Raw genomic sequence first — 19,875 nt, 5'->3', positions numbered from 1 at the left:
AAAAAAAAAAATTAATATCAATACATGACAAGTTGTGATTGGTGGAACACAAAGAGTGAGTTTGGATAGCGGCAAGTTACACGTTTTGCGCGTCTGCGTTTTTTCACTAGGTCTCATGCACTGTTCATGGGACCCGCAAGTACAAAATCTGGCAAAATCAACTTTAAAACTGGGTCCCACAACACTATTCACACATTTAAAAATTATTTTACTACAGTGTTTTCAATTTTCAGCAATAAGCGATATCCAAACAAACTCAAAGTGGTACAAAAAAATAGTATAGAGGATTTGTATTCATTAATTACATGGTACAATAGTAATGATTGATGTTAAGTTGTTAACCTCCCTATTTTGGTGCTATTTATGCAGCTTCCTCCTGTATGGACTGATCAATTTAAATCCGAAATTCATGTCAAAATACAAAGAATTATATCATTGTTTGTTAGAGAAAGAAGATGGTAATTTAGGTAGTCTTGTAAGGATTAAATGGGAGAGATGGAATTCAAGTGAATTGAAGGAAAGATAGAAACTATGGTGTTAAATGGCCCAAACTTCCCATTGAAACTCTAGGGTTCCGAAAGAACAACAAGAGCACTAATGTGAATAGCATGGTAGAAACATAAATAGTGTGTTTTTGTTTCATCTTATAAAAAAGACAGTTTTTTTCCCTCAAGATCTGTGTTTTTTTGGTTTGTCTTATAAAAAGTTCATTCTCAAATTATATTTGAGATTCAAGTTGTATATATGTATGACCAATTTTTTATATTTATTTTCAAACTTTATTCTAAACTAAAATTACTTATTTTCATTCATTTTTAATTAATTGTATGATTGAATAAAGTGAATATATTTAACATTTGCTAACTATCTGATGCAATGCTCGGATTAGCGACTCGATAAATGAAGAGACAACATCATATGTGGATAATCGAATTTGGGGAGAAACCATAAGAACCATTAAACTATTAATTGAAGGCCTCCAATGTGAAAACATCTATTTAATTGAAGAAGACAAACAAACTTTGAGAGATGGCCAGCATACAGAGAGGCAATCAAGAAAAGAAACTGTAATTGCATGTATAGATTTTTTTTGTTTTTATGATACCATAAGAACAGGGAGTACATAAAACAGAGAATACAAACACGAAACATTCACAAAAGAGCTGGATTAAACCAGCTAAAGTTTATAGGCGCACAGGTTGCCTTTTTGGCTAAAACATATAAAGGTTTGATAAGCAAAGAGAGGACTAAGATCATTTTGCAGAATAAGCCAGCTTGAAAACAAAAATTGAGATCCGCAAGTCTAATATTGTCCTGCCAACTAGAGGTTCTTCTGTTGTGCAAAGTTTGGAGGAGGCCTCTGTTATCACTTAGAATCAAAATCTGCTGAAGACCACGATTAAAACCAGTGAAACATGCTTCCACCACAGCTTCAAGCAACACCACCAATGCTGTCCTAGCTACACTACTGCTGATACCAAAAACACACATGCTCCCTGTAGGTTAACAACTTCATATACATAAGCACATCTTTTCTTCCTTTTACTCTGGAAACCAGCAACTTTTAGGATAAGTTGCCAAGCTCCTAATGCAGATTGGGGTTCAACATCCGTGTTTGAGACTCTGGGGAGAGGTTCCTGTGCATTGAAAGAGGTCTTGTACCTGCAAGATAAGGATTGAACTGTCAGCTGGCCTTTATAGATCTAAGGTATATTGGTGTCTAAGAATTGAACCTGAGACACCTAATATATGAATGAAAGATCAATTTCTACCACTTCACTTTAGGAAATCTAGTTCATATTTACTGCCAATCTGATTTACAACAGAACTGCATAGTTCAGCATTTTCTTCTAAATATGAATTGATCTCATTACATACTACTCATTGCATGGCTCAATTCATTATTTATTATTCTTTAATTAGAAGGGAAAATGCAACTACACCTTAAATGCAATCAAACATTGAAGGAAATTAAGCAATTACTTACTACTCCTGTTAAAAAAGACTAATAATAAGTAACCACATCACATGCACTTCACGCATGCTCTGAGGATTTTTCTTTTTGGATTTGGTGTCATAATTTTCCATACTTTTCAATTTGAGATACTACCGAAAACCTTAGCACAACTATAGATACAACCGAAAACCAAATAAATATTTTAAATCAATGACATTATTTGAAAACCTAAAAAGATGACAAAATTACATTCTTGGCGTTAGGATCTGGCGGAGAGCAGAAAGTGGAACCATTGTTGACAAAATGTAACCCGATTGTATCTCTGTTGCATTAAAAAAAAAAATCCAATTATAAATCAAATATGTAAGAGAATGAAGAAAACTTGATGGAACATACCTTTTGACTGATGACATGGTATTTTTCATTAAATTTCGTTGAATGTACCTTTTGCTGAAACTCCCAGTGGTGATTGCTCTGCTCAATATGAAGAATAAGGAAGTATGGGATGTTTAAATTTCACATAATGGAATCAGGTTCTGTATTAATAATTTAAATTGCAAGGAACATACCTTTGGATTGACTATTGTGCATTGAAAATCTGTAGTGAATTGAGTTTGTTGATGTTATAAAGTTTGACTATTTCCCACATTCTTGATAAATATTTGGAGCAAGGTCCTATCCTTGTTCACCTTACTCTCGAAGTAGCAACACTAAAAAACCATGTACCACCTCCTAAAAATTCTCACCCCCATTAGTGTTCCGTTTGATTCTAAATTGCATGATACTTTCATAAATTTATTTAAAAAAGAACAATAATTTAATAAATGTTAAAGGAATGTAGTACTTGATGCAATTGTATCAAACAAATTCAACCCAAAAAAAAATTGTATCTAATGCAAAAAAGGGGAAAAAAAAAGTATTGAGCTGCTAATAACTGTTAAAATAATACCAGTATAAAATGAAAGCAGCCAAAAACAATATTATCAACCCCCCCCCCCCCAAACCCAAAAAAAAAAAAAAAAACCTTCTAAGTCACTGATTGTGGAAAATTTTCTCATGCTGTTGTGAAACTCCCAGAGTTTGTAAAATTCATGAGATGTTTAAAAGTTTCACATAATGGATTGTATCTGTTTCAATTTCAAGAAGCTAAGAGCTAAGAGAAAAGAGAGTGCGTCTATTTCAATTTCAAAAAGGATAAAAGATGATGAGGTTGTAAATTGCTGAGAACGTGGATTTAGTGGAGGTTTTAAATTGTGGGCTTTTATTTTACAAATTTTTCTCCCTTAGTTGAAAAACTGTTAGTGAGCAGGGAGGAAATATTCTGGGATATCTAAGACTTAGAGTTCGCGGCTTGGAAGCTAGTAGTACAGAAAATAATAAATGAAATCAGGGTAGCATTCTTTACGACATTATACAGTGATTCTCTATACCTTCACTCCACATTCATATATCAAAACCTGAAGATTGGAAATAATAAGAATCTTATTTAAGTCTATTCCTTCAAGTTGATTTATAGCTCACCCAGCTTCTATATATAACCTTACTATCATCTCTTTTTATTAAAAATAATTTATTTATGGAAACCTCGATATCATCTTGAATCTTTCATTCAAATTAAACTCAAGATTTTCGTTTTTCAGTCAAAAAGTAATAATACACGGATTCAGCATACATAGCAAATATATGTTATAAAAACCATCATAGATTCTAGTACATTCCAATATTAATATGCCTTCATCAAAGCAACAAAAAAATGGACACGAAAAACAAAAAACCAAATTGAATATCTAAGGATATGGTACATAACCCAAACATAAAATCCAAAAAGGAAGAAATCGGGCCTTACTGTTAACAACAGAGGTCTTGAGCTATTCCAAAACATTGAAGGTAACCTTACTCGGCACTTGATTGATGTTAAGCTAAGCAAAAATTATGCACCAGAAGCAGGCGAATATGATCAATAAAAGACAAATATCATAATAAAATAAAACCAAATTGCAAGGTGGAAAGGGATCTTGGGGGCCACCAATTACTTCACAGCAACAAGGCCAGGAAACTGCATTACAATAAATGAATAAAAGAAATTAAATACTTATTTTATAATTTATAATTACATTAAAATTCATGATTTCCTAATGAATGAAGAGAGAGAGAGAGGCACCCAAATATGTAACTAAAGGAGGCACACCTCGGTAGAGAATGGTAGCACTGTGTCTTTGGGGATATTCTCTTACATCATAATTATGTGTTTTTGGCAAAATGAAGATGAAGAGATTGAATAAGGATACTGAAGGTGGCAAGAGTTAAGAGAAGCTTCATCTTTAGCCCAATCTCAACCTCAACCTGATTCTGTTCAGATAGATTTGGTTTATTCAATTGCCCAAGAAATTTAGAAAGTAACCACAGTTCCTCGTAGCTTTCTCCTGTACTTTAGATAATTGGTTTTTTATTTACAACCATTGATGGAAAAGTGAACATGAAAAATTCTGCACAATGTGCTTCAGCTGAATGAAAACTGAAAAGCAATATAGACGGCCAATTAGGATGGTTGAATTTGAACGACTTTGGAATCTCAGTTCCTGGCAGTAGAAGATAATCAGGTTTACTCTGAAATCAAAATCAATTTTGAAATATTTACATGCTGATCACAGAAGATTATTGAATAGAGGCTAACCAGCAAAGAAGTTATATGAGCCAATTACGAAATGATGACCAGAAGCATTGAATAGAATCACTTGCTACAGCTGCAAGTCCATTGTCATGCAGACCAATCATTTGTTGAAATCCTCAGAAATTCAGATACTTAATTGTTTCCAAGCTGCAGAATTTAATTATGTCACACAGCAGTTCAATGAATAAGCAAATTGTTCATTGTTAAACTGTACATTCACTCCTGGAATTTTTCTATTGCGATTAAATAATAAAACAGACATAGCAGGCTACAACCTCAACAGCGTAGCAACTTCCACTCCAAAAACACACCTTTTACTTTATAAACCGCTTTAAGGAAAACAAATACCACATGACTACAAGGGCCGTAGGCTATTACTCATAGAATATTCAAGCGTGCACAACACAACAAAAACTTGAATAAGACGAGCTGAAACAAACCCAATTGACAAGACCATAAAAGCACTTCATTTATGTATATGTGTCCAACAAACAAAGCAAGCACTCGTTGTATATTAAAAACATTACCATTCAAACAACCAAAAAAAGAGAGGGTTTGGAGTTGTAATACTTACCAGTGATGGAGACTAACTTGGCGTTGGAGCAGATGGGAATCAGGGAAACAAAGAGAGGCATAATTCTTTGAAATCTGATCAAGATGTCCTCGTTTTCTTCGGTGGTGGACCCATATTGAAATCAGAGTCATCATTTACACAGTCATGGGCCATTGAAGACGAACCCATATAGAAATCAGAGTCATCATTTACATTGGCATGGGCCATTGAAGACGAAGCCAAATGAAAGCCATCACTAACACCTGAGCCTAACTCCAAATTTGGCTGGGCAAAGCCGAAGTCAAACCCATTTGTCAAATCAGGGAACAGAGGAGGTTCACTTTCTCTTTCATTTGAATCGTTTAGTGACAAACTCAAATCGCACCCATCGTTATGAATGCCCTTCAAAAGCCTCAAATCATTTACGATATTGGAAACCTCATGATCCATATTTGGACCAGGTAACAATGCAAGGAGTTCAGAGTTATTAGGGGCCGATAATGACACATTCAAATCACCAAGAAAGCCCTTCAAACCATAAGAAGTGTCATTCAAAACTGAGGATGACCCACAACCATTCCTGTCACTCGGAAGCGGCAAGTAAGTAATATCTGATTTCTGAGGACAGCAGATGCATTCTACATTCACCCCCAACCATTTTATAAAATCAGTGTGATTTTCTAGCTCAAAAGGATGACCACTTACATTGCGGTTTTCGATTTTACATGTAACCTCAACCTCCACCTGATTCTGTTCAGATAGATTTGGTTTATTCAACAGCCCTAGAGATTTAGAAAATAACCACAGTTGCTCGTAGCTGTCATTTGTGCTTGTGTATCTGAAACACTGTTTACAACCATTGATGGAAACCTGAATATAAAAATCTCGTCCGCCTATAGGTGCGTCCGCAGAACGAAAAGCAACACAGACGGCCAATTTTGGAAATTTGCAACCAACCTTGAATGATATGGAATTTCCAAAACTCTGATGGTTGAATTTAAGCGACTTTGGAATCTCAGTTCCTGGTAGTAAAATATAATAATCCTCAGTTTCAGACACAGATTCAGATTCAGATTCAGAGTCATCAAAGAGATCCATTAACATGTCGCTTCTTGCACCTTCACCGACTCTATTCGGTAAAATCCCTAGAATTTTTCCAAACTGCTTGCATTGAACAAAAACAAGAAATTGAAGTTTGTGAAAGAAGTTAACAAAAAAATTGTATCTTTACAACTTAAATATGAAGGAGAGAGACCTCACCTGATTCAATAATCTACTTGATGATTGTGGAAGCAGCGATGGGCATTTCTTTATATCCACATGTCTAATAGATTGTGGAAGCCTTGGATTTTGAATTTCCCGAAGCTCCTTACAGGTACGTATGTAAATCTCTTCTAATCTAGATAATCTAAAAATGCATTCGGGGATACTAACAATATTGGAGTTATCTATACGCATGTATCTCAATGCCGGGAAGTAATCATACTTCATCCAAATATCTAAATCAATTATATTTCCTCCAAAGCATTGGAGTAGCTGATTTCCAGAATATTCCCGAAGAATATCAAAGGAGTTGACAGTAGGGGTATCTATTTCCTCAAGCAGTTGCAATTTGTTGGTGCTATCCAAAAACTTCCCAAGGTTTTCACACTTCCATAGCTCCAAATTGATAACCCCTTTGGTGAGATATCTTAGTGATAAAGGCCATTCTCTGATATTACTATCAATCACAATAAAAATTCCTAAACATTTCATTTCAGGGTGAACATTGGGAAACTCCTCAAGCCTTAAGCAGTTACTTAGAATCAAACGTCTATTCAACTTGAGGGTGCTTGGAAGTATCTGAAGTTTCGTGCAGTGACTGAGGATCCAACATTCAAGCTTATCAAGAAGTCCAATAGAGTCATGAATCTCAATTAAATTTTCACAATAAGAAATGTCCAATCTCTCTAAGTTTGGAGCGCATAAGTCAGGTAATCTTGTGATGGATTGACACTTATTCAAATCGATACTTTTCAAATTTTTGTAATGGCACCCCTAAAAAAAAAAACCAAAAAACCAAAAAAAAATAAAATCATTTCATCTAATTTTAAAAATAACATTTAGGGAAATGAAGATTCACAAATAATAAACTCATACCTGCTTGAATAATTTTGCAAACCTAATGCAACCATTTGACACCTCCAGTCCAACAAGTTTTTGAGGACACCATTTGGATGGTAAGGAAAAATGATATCCTAACCATTCAAACAATCTTAACTCATTGGAAAGATATTTAAATATTTTGGAATTTTGTACATTATTAATTATAAGAAATTTGAGATTTTTCATCTTTTTGAAAACTGAAGCTTTCAATGATACTGCTATTGGTTCAGGTTTGCACCACATTATGCCTCGAATTTTATTCGACCCCTAGATAAGACAAAGAATTAGATGCACTTCATGATAGAAATCGACAAAAATATAATTATTTCAAAACTATAAACGAAATATATATTTTCTTCACTATTGAAAAGGAAAAAATAAATGAAATATATATTTGGAAAAATAAATGGTTAAGCAATATAACTTATACCTTATTACTAGTTAATAATTTATTACCATTCTCATGACACCATATTCTGCTGCGATTTTCAAGCTCTTCAGATTCTTCTTGAACTATTTTTCTACCCATTTGTTATAACAAGTCATGCATCCACAATGTGCTATATTTGTCAACAGTTATGAGACATTTATCAATAAGCCTTCCAATACCAATATCTGGATATAAATTGCAAGCATCTAATATCTTTACAACATAATCCTTGTTGAATCCCTTAAAGAAGCATGCAATATCAAGAAAAATATGTTGTTCTTTTTTATTCAATCCAATAAAACTTATTTTGAGTATCTCTTGAATTCTTTCATGTTGAATGTTCTTATACATTTCAAATGCACTTCTCCATTCACATATACTTTTTTCACACAAATCAGAACCCATTACTTTTAGAGCAAGTGGAAGTCCTTTAGCATAAGATATAATCAGCTCTGCAAGTTTTGAATAATCTTCCTTGGGCTCATTTGTGTGGAAGGCATGCATATTAAAAAGATCACGAGCTTCACATGGACACAGTTCTTTGACCTTGTAAATTAGATGACCTTTTGGAAGAGTGGTTAGCACATGTTTGTCTCTTGTTGTTATAATGACTATACTCCCTGAAGCAAACCAGTCACATTTTCCAAGCAATTTTTTTATTTGTTCTGAATTATCCACATCATCGAGAACTAAAAGAACCTTTTTACAACAAATTCTCTCCTTTATCAAATTGGTTCCTTCGAATTCACTGTCTACCTTCAAATAGTTATCTTGTAAGATCTTAGAAAGAAGTTTCTCTTGTAGTTGTATCATCCCACAATTTATAGACTTTTCTCTAACCTTTTCCAAAAAACAGCTTCCTTCAAATTGATGAGCAATTATGCAGTAAACAACGTTTGCAATTGTAGTCTTACCTACTCCAGGAAGTCCATGAATCCCTAAAATGCGAATTTCATTTGACTTAATATTTAAAAGTGACTTTATGTCCTTTACACGAGAATCTATTCCAACCAGGTATTCAGTATCATATAATGGTCTCCAATTAAATGTAGCACTTGATATTTCTTTAACAATTCCTCGTATAAAGTCATATTCAGATTTATATGTAGTGCGGCTGCCAATCACATAGCACAAGAAAACATAACATATAATGAGTTAGATTAGCAGATGAACGAAATTTAAGATATCTAGTTTTGTGAGTCATAAGATACAACTCACACGTTTTTAAATAAAGTACATGTAGATTTCAGATATATCATTTCTCTTAATATTAACATAATCTTTTTTTTTTTTCTCTTTAAAAATATGCCTTGTACATTACTTTCGGAATCTTAGCAAGTAGTTGCATGAAAACTCACCTCTAGTGAGGTATCATATTTATTGGAAACCCACTACTAGTTGTAGCATATTTAAGATATTGTGTATCCTAAAAAAAATTGTGAACACCCTAAATTTTTTTTACGTAGCTGAAGTAAGCCTAATATAATTAAATTTGGCCTCTCTTAATTATATTCTTGCCCTTTTAAAAAAAAAAAAAAAAAAGTCCAACAATAAAAATTATTGATCTAATTTTTTTTAAAGCAAAGCCAACAACAAAATTTAATAATTGGCGATCTCATGTTTTTGAGTGTTTTTTTTTCTTTTTTGGTTTGTTTGATAATATATTCAAGTTCTTATTTTTTTTATTAGATTTTGCATAATTTAAGTTTCTTAAAAAAAAAATTAGAGCCACCATTGTCCACTAACAATGTTGGAAAGAAATAATCAACAAAATTTTGGGAAAATAAATAAATAAATAAATAAATAAATATATATATATATATATATACACACACATATACATGGGTGAAACTCTTAACTGGAAAGGTTAAAATTTTTCAACTTCACCTTTGTAGGCTAACTATCTTCCTACCAAATCATATGATCAAATATGTATAGTATAATTATCTATAATATAAATGGTTGAAAAATCAGTGACCTAAGATCACTACACATGTTGTTCACTGACGGAAAAAATCAGTACGTGTAGTAGTTATAGGCACTAGCTTATAAAATAGTATTGTGAACTTTATGTTATATTATTTTATATATAAATTTCATAATTGTGCTTTTTAATTGTTTGTTTAATTGATGGTATTGTACTCGGATTCCCGTGGCTCTAAGTGTATTGTATTCCATTTCACTTAACAATAATAATAATTAGTCTTAGAAAAAATAATGAAGCTAATAGTATTAATAATGAAGATTTAAAGATATAAAAATTTGTAAAAAAAATTGTAAAATTTCATGCTTTTGAGTGGTTTTTTTTTTTTTTTTGGTTTGTTTGATAATATATTCAAGTTCTTTTTTTTTTTTTTTATTAGATTTTACATAATATAATTTTCTTTAAAAAAAAATTTTTAGAGCCACCATTGTCCACTACCAATGTTGGAAAGAAATAATCAACAAAATTTTGGAATATATACATCTATATATATATATATAGACACACACACACATGGGTGAAACTCTTAACTGGAAAGGTTAAAAATTTTCAACTTCACCTTTGTAGGCTAACTATCTTCCTACCAAATGATATGATCAAAATAGAACACTTTCTCCCATCAAAAAAAGAAGAAGAAGAAGAATACTTTCATACTTTTGCATGTAGTGGTATTGGTAAACCATTAGAAGTATAAAAGCTTGAATCTTTATATCAACAATTAGATACATATCTTTCTCAAAAAATAAAAAATAAAAAATAGATACATACCCTTCCTCATAATGTGATCCAGACACACTAGCTGCTTTACTTAGAGCTTCCCTCCATCTCGGCATCTTCCCCATGTTATCTTTGAACTCCTTTTCATGGTTAGCTAGCGCTATCCCAAAGTTTCCCAATTGATTACGTACTTCTCTTGGTTCTACGTTATAAAAAATCGGTCGAAGTAGAACCATTTGGTCATTTTCCGAACACTCAACAATCTTAACAAGTTCGTTCAAACACCATTTGGACTCTGCATAGTTTTTAGAAAACACAATAACTAAAATCATTGACTCTTCGATTATTTTGAGAAGTTCCGCAGAAATTTCTTCTCCCCTCGGAAGCTTATCATCCATAAAGGTGTTAATGCCTTTTTGTTCCAAAGCATTATATAAATAGGTAGTAAAACCTCTACGGGTATCTTCACCTCTAAAGCTCAAAAAGACATCATACTTCCATCGGCAAGTGGAAGAAGAGGAGGAGGCTCCTTCGTTGGCCAGGAAAACCATTGGGATCTATAAGCAGAAGATTGAGAAGATCAGAGATTTGATAAAGTGGGGGAATTAAAAGAAATGGGAGAAAGTGAACGCATGGAAAAAATAACTATACCTTTTTGACAGTAGGATCACGGTTTTGACGATTGAGTCTTGCACCAGAAGAGCCCCGGTTCTGTGAGGCTCAGACTTGATTGAAATGCTCTGAATCAGTGTTTAATTGCGAAATTGATAAAAGGAGTGAATTGAATCAGACAGAGAGATCAAATCGAAATGGAAATTTGGAGTTAAATAGAAGAAAGTTTTAGAGTGAGAGTGGATGTGTGTTAAGGACTTGTGAGTTGGCATTTGGCATTTGTTTGACAACAGCAATGTAAAGTATCACGGGTCTTCGGTTTTCCATCCAAGAACATTTGGGAAAGGGTGTGAACGCTTTGAAAAAAGAGCCTTTCATGTATGAAAGCAGTCCCACGCTTTCTCAATTTCTAGGAAACTAAAGAGTGGAAATAAATGAGAGAATAGAACATAATAATTTTCTATTCTTACTTCTATTACCTATATTAAAAAGAGCGAATGCACCTGGTGAACAGTGCTTTTGTCGAGCACCTTGTGTGCTATTTGTTTAATGTTTCTGTGTTAATTTGTTTTGTGTTTATTGTTGCTGTCTTTGTTTTGTCATTTTCATCAACTTGTAAATGAGCTTTGTCCACCACCTTTTTCCTCTATCTTTATTGTTATTTCTTTATTGTTTGTGGGATTCTTTTTTCCACCTCTTTTTTTTTTTGGACCGTGTTTATCCAGCACCTTCTGGATCTTTTTTATTATTTTTTTAATAATTGTAATGACTTTTTTACCCTTAATATACAACCAGGCTGAAAGGGTTTGTTTTGTCTTTTGCTCCAAATTTATTTCATGTTATCTCTTTTTTTTTTACCGACTTTTTTTTTGTGAGAAACACACATATATACAAGCAGGCTGAAATGGTTTGTTTTGTCTTTTGCTCTTAATTTATTTGATCTTATCTCTTTGGTAGCCTTTGTGGTCAGCCAACAACTCTATTCATTGACACGAACACAGGACACGCGTTTGAGGGAGAAGAAGAACGCGGGAGAGGACTCTGCTTTACCAACGACTCCACTAATTGACAGAAAGCAGCTATGAGTAAATCATAAAACAAACATGAGAGAGAAACAATTTATATTTGGCATAAATACACTTTATGTCTTTATATTTTGCACTTTTTTTTATTTTAGTTTTTATATTTTATTTTTATCATTTTTAGTCCTTAAACTAATTAATGCTTAATATTTAGATCATTTTCGTCACTCAACTAACAGCAAAAGCAAACGTGACTGATGGTAAAATAAAAAAATAATATAATCACACAAAATATAATGCCATGTTAGCATAAAAATTTAAAAAATTAATTTATTAATTTTAACTAAATAAAAAAACAGAATTAAAAACCAAAAACCACTAAAATTAAGATTTAAAAAGTATCTTGAACAAAGTTTAAAAAATATATATATATATTCGAAAAATTCGAAAAAACATGTTTTTTTCCCAATCTTTGGTTGGAAACATGTTCGGACTATTTCTTTCTTCCAATTCCATTTCCAATTACAATTCCTAACTAAAACCAAACAAAACCAATTTCTATTCTCCACTTATCAAAAAAAAAATTCTCTTCTCCTCTCTCTGAACTATTCCACAGTTCCTATCAAATCTCTCCAAACCTCTATCTCTACCTCTCGATCTTGCTCTCTCAGCAAGGGTGACGACAACAATGAAGGCAACGGTAGAGGCTTGAAGATTGAAGGTGATAGCGGCGGCGGCGGCTTGAAGATTGGTTGTTCTGGGTTTTGCTCGCATGGGTTTTGGATATAGATCAATGCTTCTATGCTTGTTCTGAGTTTTTCTTGGTTTCAAACCGAAGCTCCACTGCCGCTCAGCCCAGCACTCTAACCCCTCTACCCATTTTTCCCTTCATGATTTCTCTCTCACGAACCCATATTTGCTCTCTCTTTTCCAATCGAACCCAATTGAAACAAAGAAAAAAAAAAAAACAACAAAAATCCATAACAATATCCACGAACCCAGATTTGCTCTCTCTCTCTCTCTCTCTCTCTCACGAACCCAAATTTGCTAACAATATTTATCAACTCCTAGAAAATTCTTTTTCTTGTATATTATTATTATTTTTTGTTGTCTTTGGGTTCAGATCTGAGCTACTGGCATGTTTTTGTTTTTATTTGTGTGTGTGATTTCCATTGTAAGATTTCTGGGAAGTGTGTTGATGTAGTTCGAATCAAATGTGTTTTTTTCATGTGGGTATCTGTAAAAATTTAGGATTCTGTGGTGTCTCGATGGTGGTGGTGGCTAGCTTTTGGTAGTTGGGTTGAGTTTAGGTTGTTGTTGGCTTTGGTGGGTTGTTGGTGGTGGTGGTGATTACTGGTCGTGAGCATGATGGATAGAGAGAGAGGAAGAGAGAGACGTGTGTTCTTGTGTTCTTTGATCTGAGTTCGAGTTTTTGTGATCTTCATGTTCTTCCCAAAAACTAATGAGTTTTTTTTTTTAATTTTTAATTTATTTTAATATTTGTTTTTAATTTAATTAATTAATGTGTGTGATTATATTTTTTTTATTCCACCGTCAGCCACGTCAGTTTTTGCTGTTAGTTGGATGACGGTATAGACCTAAATGTCAAACGTTAATTGGTTTAGGGACTAAAAGTGATAAAAATAAAATGTAGGGACCAAAATGAAAGTACAAAATGTAGGGACTAAAAATGCATTTATACCTTTATAATTTCAATAGTTAGAGTTATCTCTGTTCATAAACACAAACACAGGATCAAGGGACTGAGATAAGGTTAGAGAAAAAAAAAAAGTGTTCGGAGAGAAAGGTGCGTGATGCTTTCCCATGTAAATGCATTTCATAAACTCTTTCATCTTTCCTTTTTCCTTTCTTTGATTCCAAAACAAAATTCTTGTCTCTTTCTTAACAGTTGGTTGGATGCGTTAATCTTCGGATTCTATCTGATTTGCGTTAAAGCTTCAAAGTAACAGGTAAGTCCAGTATTGTATCTTGTTTGTTTGGTCATATTTTTTAACATTGATATTATTGTTTATGTTTTTTTATATATTTTGCCATTTCTTTCTGAATTTTTGAACTCAAATTTTTATCATTCATGTGTATTCCGTTTTCCCTCATTGCTGCATAATTTTTGGTTACTTTAAAAAATATATATATTTTCCCCTTTTCTAATTTTACTATTCATTTTTAGCTTAGTAGCATAAGATTATATAGAGCCTAAGGACATAGATGATAGTTCAGCTAGGAGAAATTCCTATAAATCTATCCCAAAAAGGAAAGCCATATCAAGAGTTGATGAAGTGCAAAGCATTATTTATGATAATGCTATTGCTGCAGATGCATTGGTCATGTTAACTGGTAGCTCGCAGCAAAGAGGTAAGTTTACACATGTATAAAATAGTATAGTTTAAAATTAAACTAGATATATAATGATAACTAATATATGTGTAATATATAATGATAACTAATTATTGGAAAGTGAAAGTTTGTGTTGTGGAAAATGGATGTGCCAAATGAAAGTGAATAAATTTAAGATACAGTGACAATTAAATTCTTATGTATACGTGTTTGAAAACTTCACTAGAGGTAAAAAAAAAACGAAAATTTGAAGATCATGGAAGACAGATAGACACATAATTATTACTCAATTATATATCAATTTGTCTTCCCTTTTGTAGATCAAAGGTGTAGATATGGATACATTCGTTTTTTTAGACCTCTTTTTGCATGTACACAATATATACCCATTTTTATAAACTATGCTTGTGATATTGAAGCTCTTTTTTGTATAAAATCTAATATGGTCTATGTTATTATTATAGTTAATTTATATATAAATTTTTTTTCCTGTATTTAGATTTTGACATAAAATATAGCATATAAAAATTACACGATCTACTTAATATAAAAAACACTACATTTTTTTTTTATGTATGTGATCTTTGACAGTAAAATATAATAAATAATAGCATTTAGGAGAAAAGCGACGGGAACAGGGCTAAAGCATTGGTGTCTGTAACATTACTCCCATAGATTTGATAATATATCTGAATATTTTGAAACATTTAATAGTATAATTTTTAGGCAGTCCAATAATTAAATAACTATAAATAAATTCTATTTCTATCCGTAATTGTAATCTTTTCACTGGCTAACACGTGCTTCAAAACTAGTTTTCTTGACAAGGCGTAATGCAATATACGGATTTATTCCATGATCTACGCTTTTTCAATTTTCAGGAAACTAAAGAGCGGTCGAGATTGATAATTACAAAAAGTAACTCATGTTATTTAAATAGTAGTATAGATACAACTATTTAAGGGGGTTTTCCCTGTTTGGACCAGATTTCTTTTGTTCCAAAATACCCTTACAACCTTACGTTTACTTTTAAGCATGTTAAGACGGAGGGCAATTGTTTAGTTCATGCCCTTGTGCGAAGAGCAGTTTCATCTATAGTAGGGTTAGATGTTTGGATAGAAGACCTACCATTTGATTTCGAGAATGTATTCCAAATTGATTTACGCTAACAAAACTTCCTTACCTTTTTCTCAAAAAAATAATATTAAAAGAAAAATAACACATCTGCTGAATTTTTTTTATTTTTTGCTGTTTTAATTTAATTGTTTTTTTATTTTATATAATTCAATTGTTACAATAAGTGAAAGAGGGGCCAAGAGCCTTATAGCTTAATCGGCATCTTCTCATGCACAAAGTGTTTGGAGGTTTAAAAAGGAAATAGTTCAAACAACTGAATTACAAAAGGAATAACTTTTAATACCAATAATTCAATTATTTCAACAAGTGAAGAATGCAGATTTGAATTATATTTATTCTCATAAAAGAGACTAGTCAATAGAGTTAATAGTACTGAGTTATAAAAACTTTCAACATCATTTAATCATTTGATATGAAGAAATATCCTCAGATTTTTTTTAACTTCCCACCAATAGGCACTAATTCTCTCTCTCTCTCTCTCTCTCTCTCTCTCTCTCTCTCTCTCTCTCTCCTTTTTCTTTTTTTTTGAGTCGATAGTAAGCACTAACTCTTACGATCACTGGCTAAAACAATTTTAAATCAATATATGCGAGAACGACATGTATCATTTATTTATCTAACACATGTTTGGTACATTTTCAGTTTTAAACAACATTACACGTATTTCCACATACTTTTTCACCCACATGTATTTAAAAAAAAAAAAAACTGAAAACTGTTATTTAAACACACGTACCAAATTGAAAACTGTCTTAAATCCCAGTTAGCTAGCATCTTAACTTTAATACATGTAGCCAGCATTACTTTAGAATTATTCTCATTATAAACATTGAGCCTTATACCTAACCTAGTTTTTCCTACAACAATTCAATAATATTTTATTATTTTATAGTATTAGAGCCAGTCTTTCTGCGAGTGTTATAAATTGAAATTCTATCATATATGCATAGGTTTTTTTTTTTTTTATGGTTTCATTTCTGTGTCACTCACAGATGAAAATCTTGTACCATGGACAGTAGAGATTTATAAAGGGTATAGAATGCTTATGATGTATATGGGATTGGTTGAAATGGTTTCAACAGGTTGATGGGGAGGGTTGCATCTGATATGTGCCATAAATGGGAATTCAAGGAACCATCAGAATGTGAACCAAACATCTCCAACCACTGGCAGAGTTCTTTTGATGCTGTATGCAGCAAAATCCAACCATCAATATTTTCTTCCCCATTTAGAAATTTGAGATTTGTATTTCACTTTTATGTATATATATCATATTCCATAGATTATCCATGTTATTCTGGCTACTATTAATTACAAATACATATCCTTTATACCAATTACAACTTATCATGTTCCATCAATCACAACTTGCCATGTATTGATTTTATTTTCCTTATAAAATAACTGAAGTTTAAAATGGAAAAAAATCAATACATGACAAGTTGTGATTGGTGGAACACAAAGTGTGATTTTGGATAGCGGCAAGTTACACGTTTTGCGCATCTGCATTTTTTTCCCTAAGTCCCATACATTGTTCACAAGACCCACAAGTACAAAATTTGGCAAAATCAACTTTAAAACTGCGTCCCATGACACTATTCACACATTTAAAAATTATTTGGCTACAGTGTTTTTAGTTTTCAGCAATAAGCGATATCCAAACAAACTCAAAGTGGTACAAAAAAAATAGTATAGAGGATTTGTATTCATTAATTACATGGTACAATAGTAATGATTGATGTTAAGTTGTTAACCTCCCTATTTTGGTGCTATTTAATGCAGCTTCCTCCTGTATGGACTGATCAATTTAAATCCGAAATTCATGTCAAAATACAAAGAATTTTATCATTGTTTGTTAGAGAAAGAAGATGATAATTTAGGTAGTCTTGTAAGGATTAAATGGGAGAGATGGAATTCAAGTGAATTGAAGGAAAGATAGAAACTATGGTGTTAAATGGCCCAAACTTCCCATTGAAACTCTAGGGTTCCGAAAGAACAACAAGAGCACTAATGTGAATAGCATGGTAGAAACATAAATAGTGTGTTTTTGTTTCATCTTATAAAAAAGACAATTTTTTTTCCCTCAATATGTGTGTATTTTTGTTTTGTCTTATAAAAAGTTCATTCTCAAATTATATTTGAGATTCAAGTTGTATATATGTATGACCAATTTTTTATATTTATTTTCAAACTTTAATCTGAACTAAAATTACTTATTTTCATTCATTTTTAATTAATTGTATGATTGAATAAAGTGAATATATTTAACATTTGCTAACTATCTGATGCAATGCACGGATTAGTGACTCGATAAATGAAGAGACAACATCATATGTGGATAATCAAATTTGGGGAGAAATCATAAGAACCATTAAACTATTAATTGAAGGCCTCCAATGTGAAAACATCTATTTAATTGAAGAAGACAAACAAACTTTGAGAGATGGCCAGCATACAGAGAGGCAATCAAGAAAAGAAACTGTAATTGCATGTATAGATTTTTTTTTTTTTGTTTTTATGATACCATAAGAACAGGGAGTACATAAAACAGAGAATACAAACACGAAACATTCACAAAAGAGCTGGATTAAACCAGCTAAAGTTTATAGGCGCACAGGTTGCCTTTTTGGCTAAAACATATAAAGGTTTGATAAGCAAAGAGAGGACTAAGATCATTTTGCAGAATAAGCCAGCTTGAAAACAAAAATTGAGATCCGCAAGTCTAATATTGTCCTGCCAACTAGAGGTTCTTCTGTTGTGCAAAGTTTGGAGGAGGCCTCTGCTATCGCTTAGAATCAAAATCTGCTGAAGACCACGATTAAAAGCAGTGAAACATGCTTCCACCACAGCTTCAAGCAACACCGCCAATGCTGTCCTAGCTACACTACTGCTGATACCAAAAAACACACATGCTCCCTGTGGGTTAACAACTTCATATACATAAGCACATCTTTTCTTCCTTTTACTCTGGAAACCAGCAACTTTTAGGATAAGTTGCCAAGCTCCTAATGCAGATTGGGGTTCAACATCCGTGTTTGAGACTCTGGGGAGAGGTTCCTGTGCATTGAAAGAGGTCTTGTACCTGCAAGATAAGGATTGAACTGTCAGCTTGCCTTTATAGATCTAAGGTATATTGGTGTCTAAGAATTGAACCTGAGACACCTAATATATGAATGCAAGATCAATTTCTACCACTTCACTTTAGGAAATCTAGTTCATATTTACTGCCAATCTGATTTACAACAGAACTGCATAGTTCAGCATTTTCTTCTAAATATGAATTGATCTCATTACATACTACTCATTGCATGGCTCAATTCATTATTTATTATTCTTTAATTAGAAGGGAAAATGCAACTACACCTTAAATGCAATCAAACATTGAAGGAAATTAAGCAATTACTTACTACTCCTGTTAAAAAAGACTAATAATAAGTAACCACATCACATGCACTTCACGCATGCTCTGAGGATTTTTCTTTTTGGATTTAGTGTCATAATTTTCCATACTTTCCAATTTGAGATAATACCGAAAACCTTAGCACAACTATAGATACAACCGAAAACCAAATAAATATTTTAAATCAATGACATTATTTGAAAACCTAAAAAGATGACAAAATTACATTCATGGCGTTAGGATCTGGCAGATAGCAGAAAGTGGAACCATTGTTGACAAAATGTAACCCGATTGTATCTCTGTTGCATTAAAAAAAAAAAAAAAATCCAATCATAAATCAAATATGTAAGAGAATGAAGAAAACTTGATAGAACATACCTTTTGACTGATGACATGGTATTTTTCATTAAATTTCGTTGAATGTACCTTTTGCTGAAACTCCCAATGGTGATTACTCTACTCAATATGAAGAATAGGGAAGTGTGAGACGTTTAAATTTCACATAATGGAATCAGGTTCTGTATTAAGAATTTAAATTGCAAGGAACATACCTTTGGATTGACTATTGTGCACTGAAAATCTGTAGTGAATTGAGTTTGTTGATGTTATAAAGTTTGACTATTTCCCACATTCTTGATAAATATTTGGAGCAAGGTCCTATCCTTGTTCACCTTACTCTTGAAGTAGCAACACTAAAAACCATGTACCACCTCCTAAAAATTCTCACCCCCGTTATTGTTCCGTTTGATTCTATATTGCATGATACTTTCATAAATTTATTTAAAAAAGAACAATAATTTAATAAATGTTAAAGGAATGTAGTACTTGATGCAATTGTATCAAACAAATTCAACCCAAAAAAAAATTGTATCTAATGCAAAAAAGGGGAAAA

The 19,875-nt window shown here is 32.4% G+C and overlaps 1 protein-coding gene and 1 long non-coding RNA gene across 4 annotated transcripts in view; both read right to left on the bottom strand.

Annotated features, from left to right (window-relative positions):
• Positions 1–1,058: 1,058 nt before the first annotated feature.
• Positions 1,059–19,875, bottom strand: part of LOC142624592 (TMV resistance protein N-like) — an 81,168-nt gene continuing 62,351 nt past the window's right edge. For 2 of the 3 annotated variants that reach the window (XR_012842352.1, XM_075798237.1), the window contains 4 exons: positions 2,527–2,689; positions 2,354–2,431; positions 2,207–2,279; positions 1,059–1,662 (listed from right to left, as the gene is read on the bottom strand). The gene's annotated coding sequence lies outside the window, so the exon portion shown is untranslated. Of the gene's footprint in view, positions 1,663–2,206; positions 2,280–2,353; positions 2,432–2,526; positions 2,690–3,803; positions 3,958–19,875 lie in introns of those variants that run through there. The other variant, XR_012842353.1, reaches the window with a different exon arrangement.
• On the bottom strand, positions 4,501–5,366 carry LOC142626046 (uncharacterized). The gene is made up of 3 exons (XR_012842441.1): positions 5,203–5,366; positions 4,632–4,775; positions 4,501–4,536 (listed from the first exon to the last, which is right to left on the bottom strand). It is a non-coding gene; the product is annotated as an uncharacterized LOC142626046 (long non-coding RNA).

This window comes from Castanea sativa, chromosome 2 (assembly GCF_040712315.1).
Source record: "Castanea sativa cultivar Marrone di Chiusa Pesio chromosome 2, ASM4071231v1".
Classification (NCBI taxonomy): domain Eukaryota; kingdom Viridiplantae; phylum Streptophyta; class Magnoliopsida; order Fagales; family Fagaceae; genus Castanea; species Castanea sativa.
Note: the sequence above shows the minus strand (reverse complement) of the source record. Positions and strands in the feature narration are given on the sequence as shown.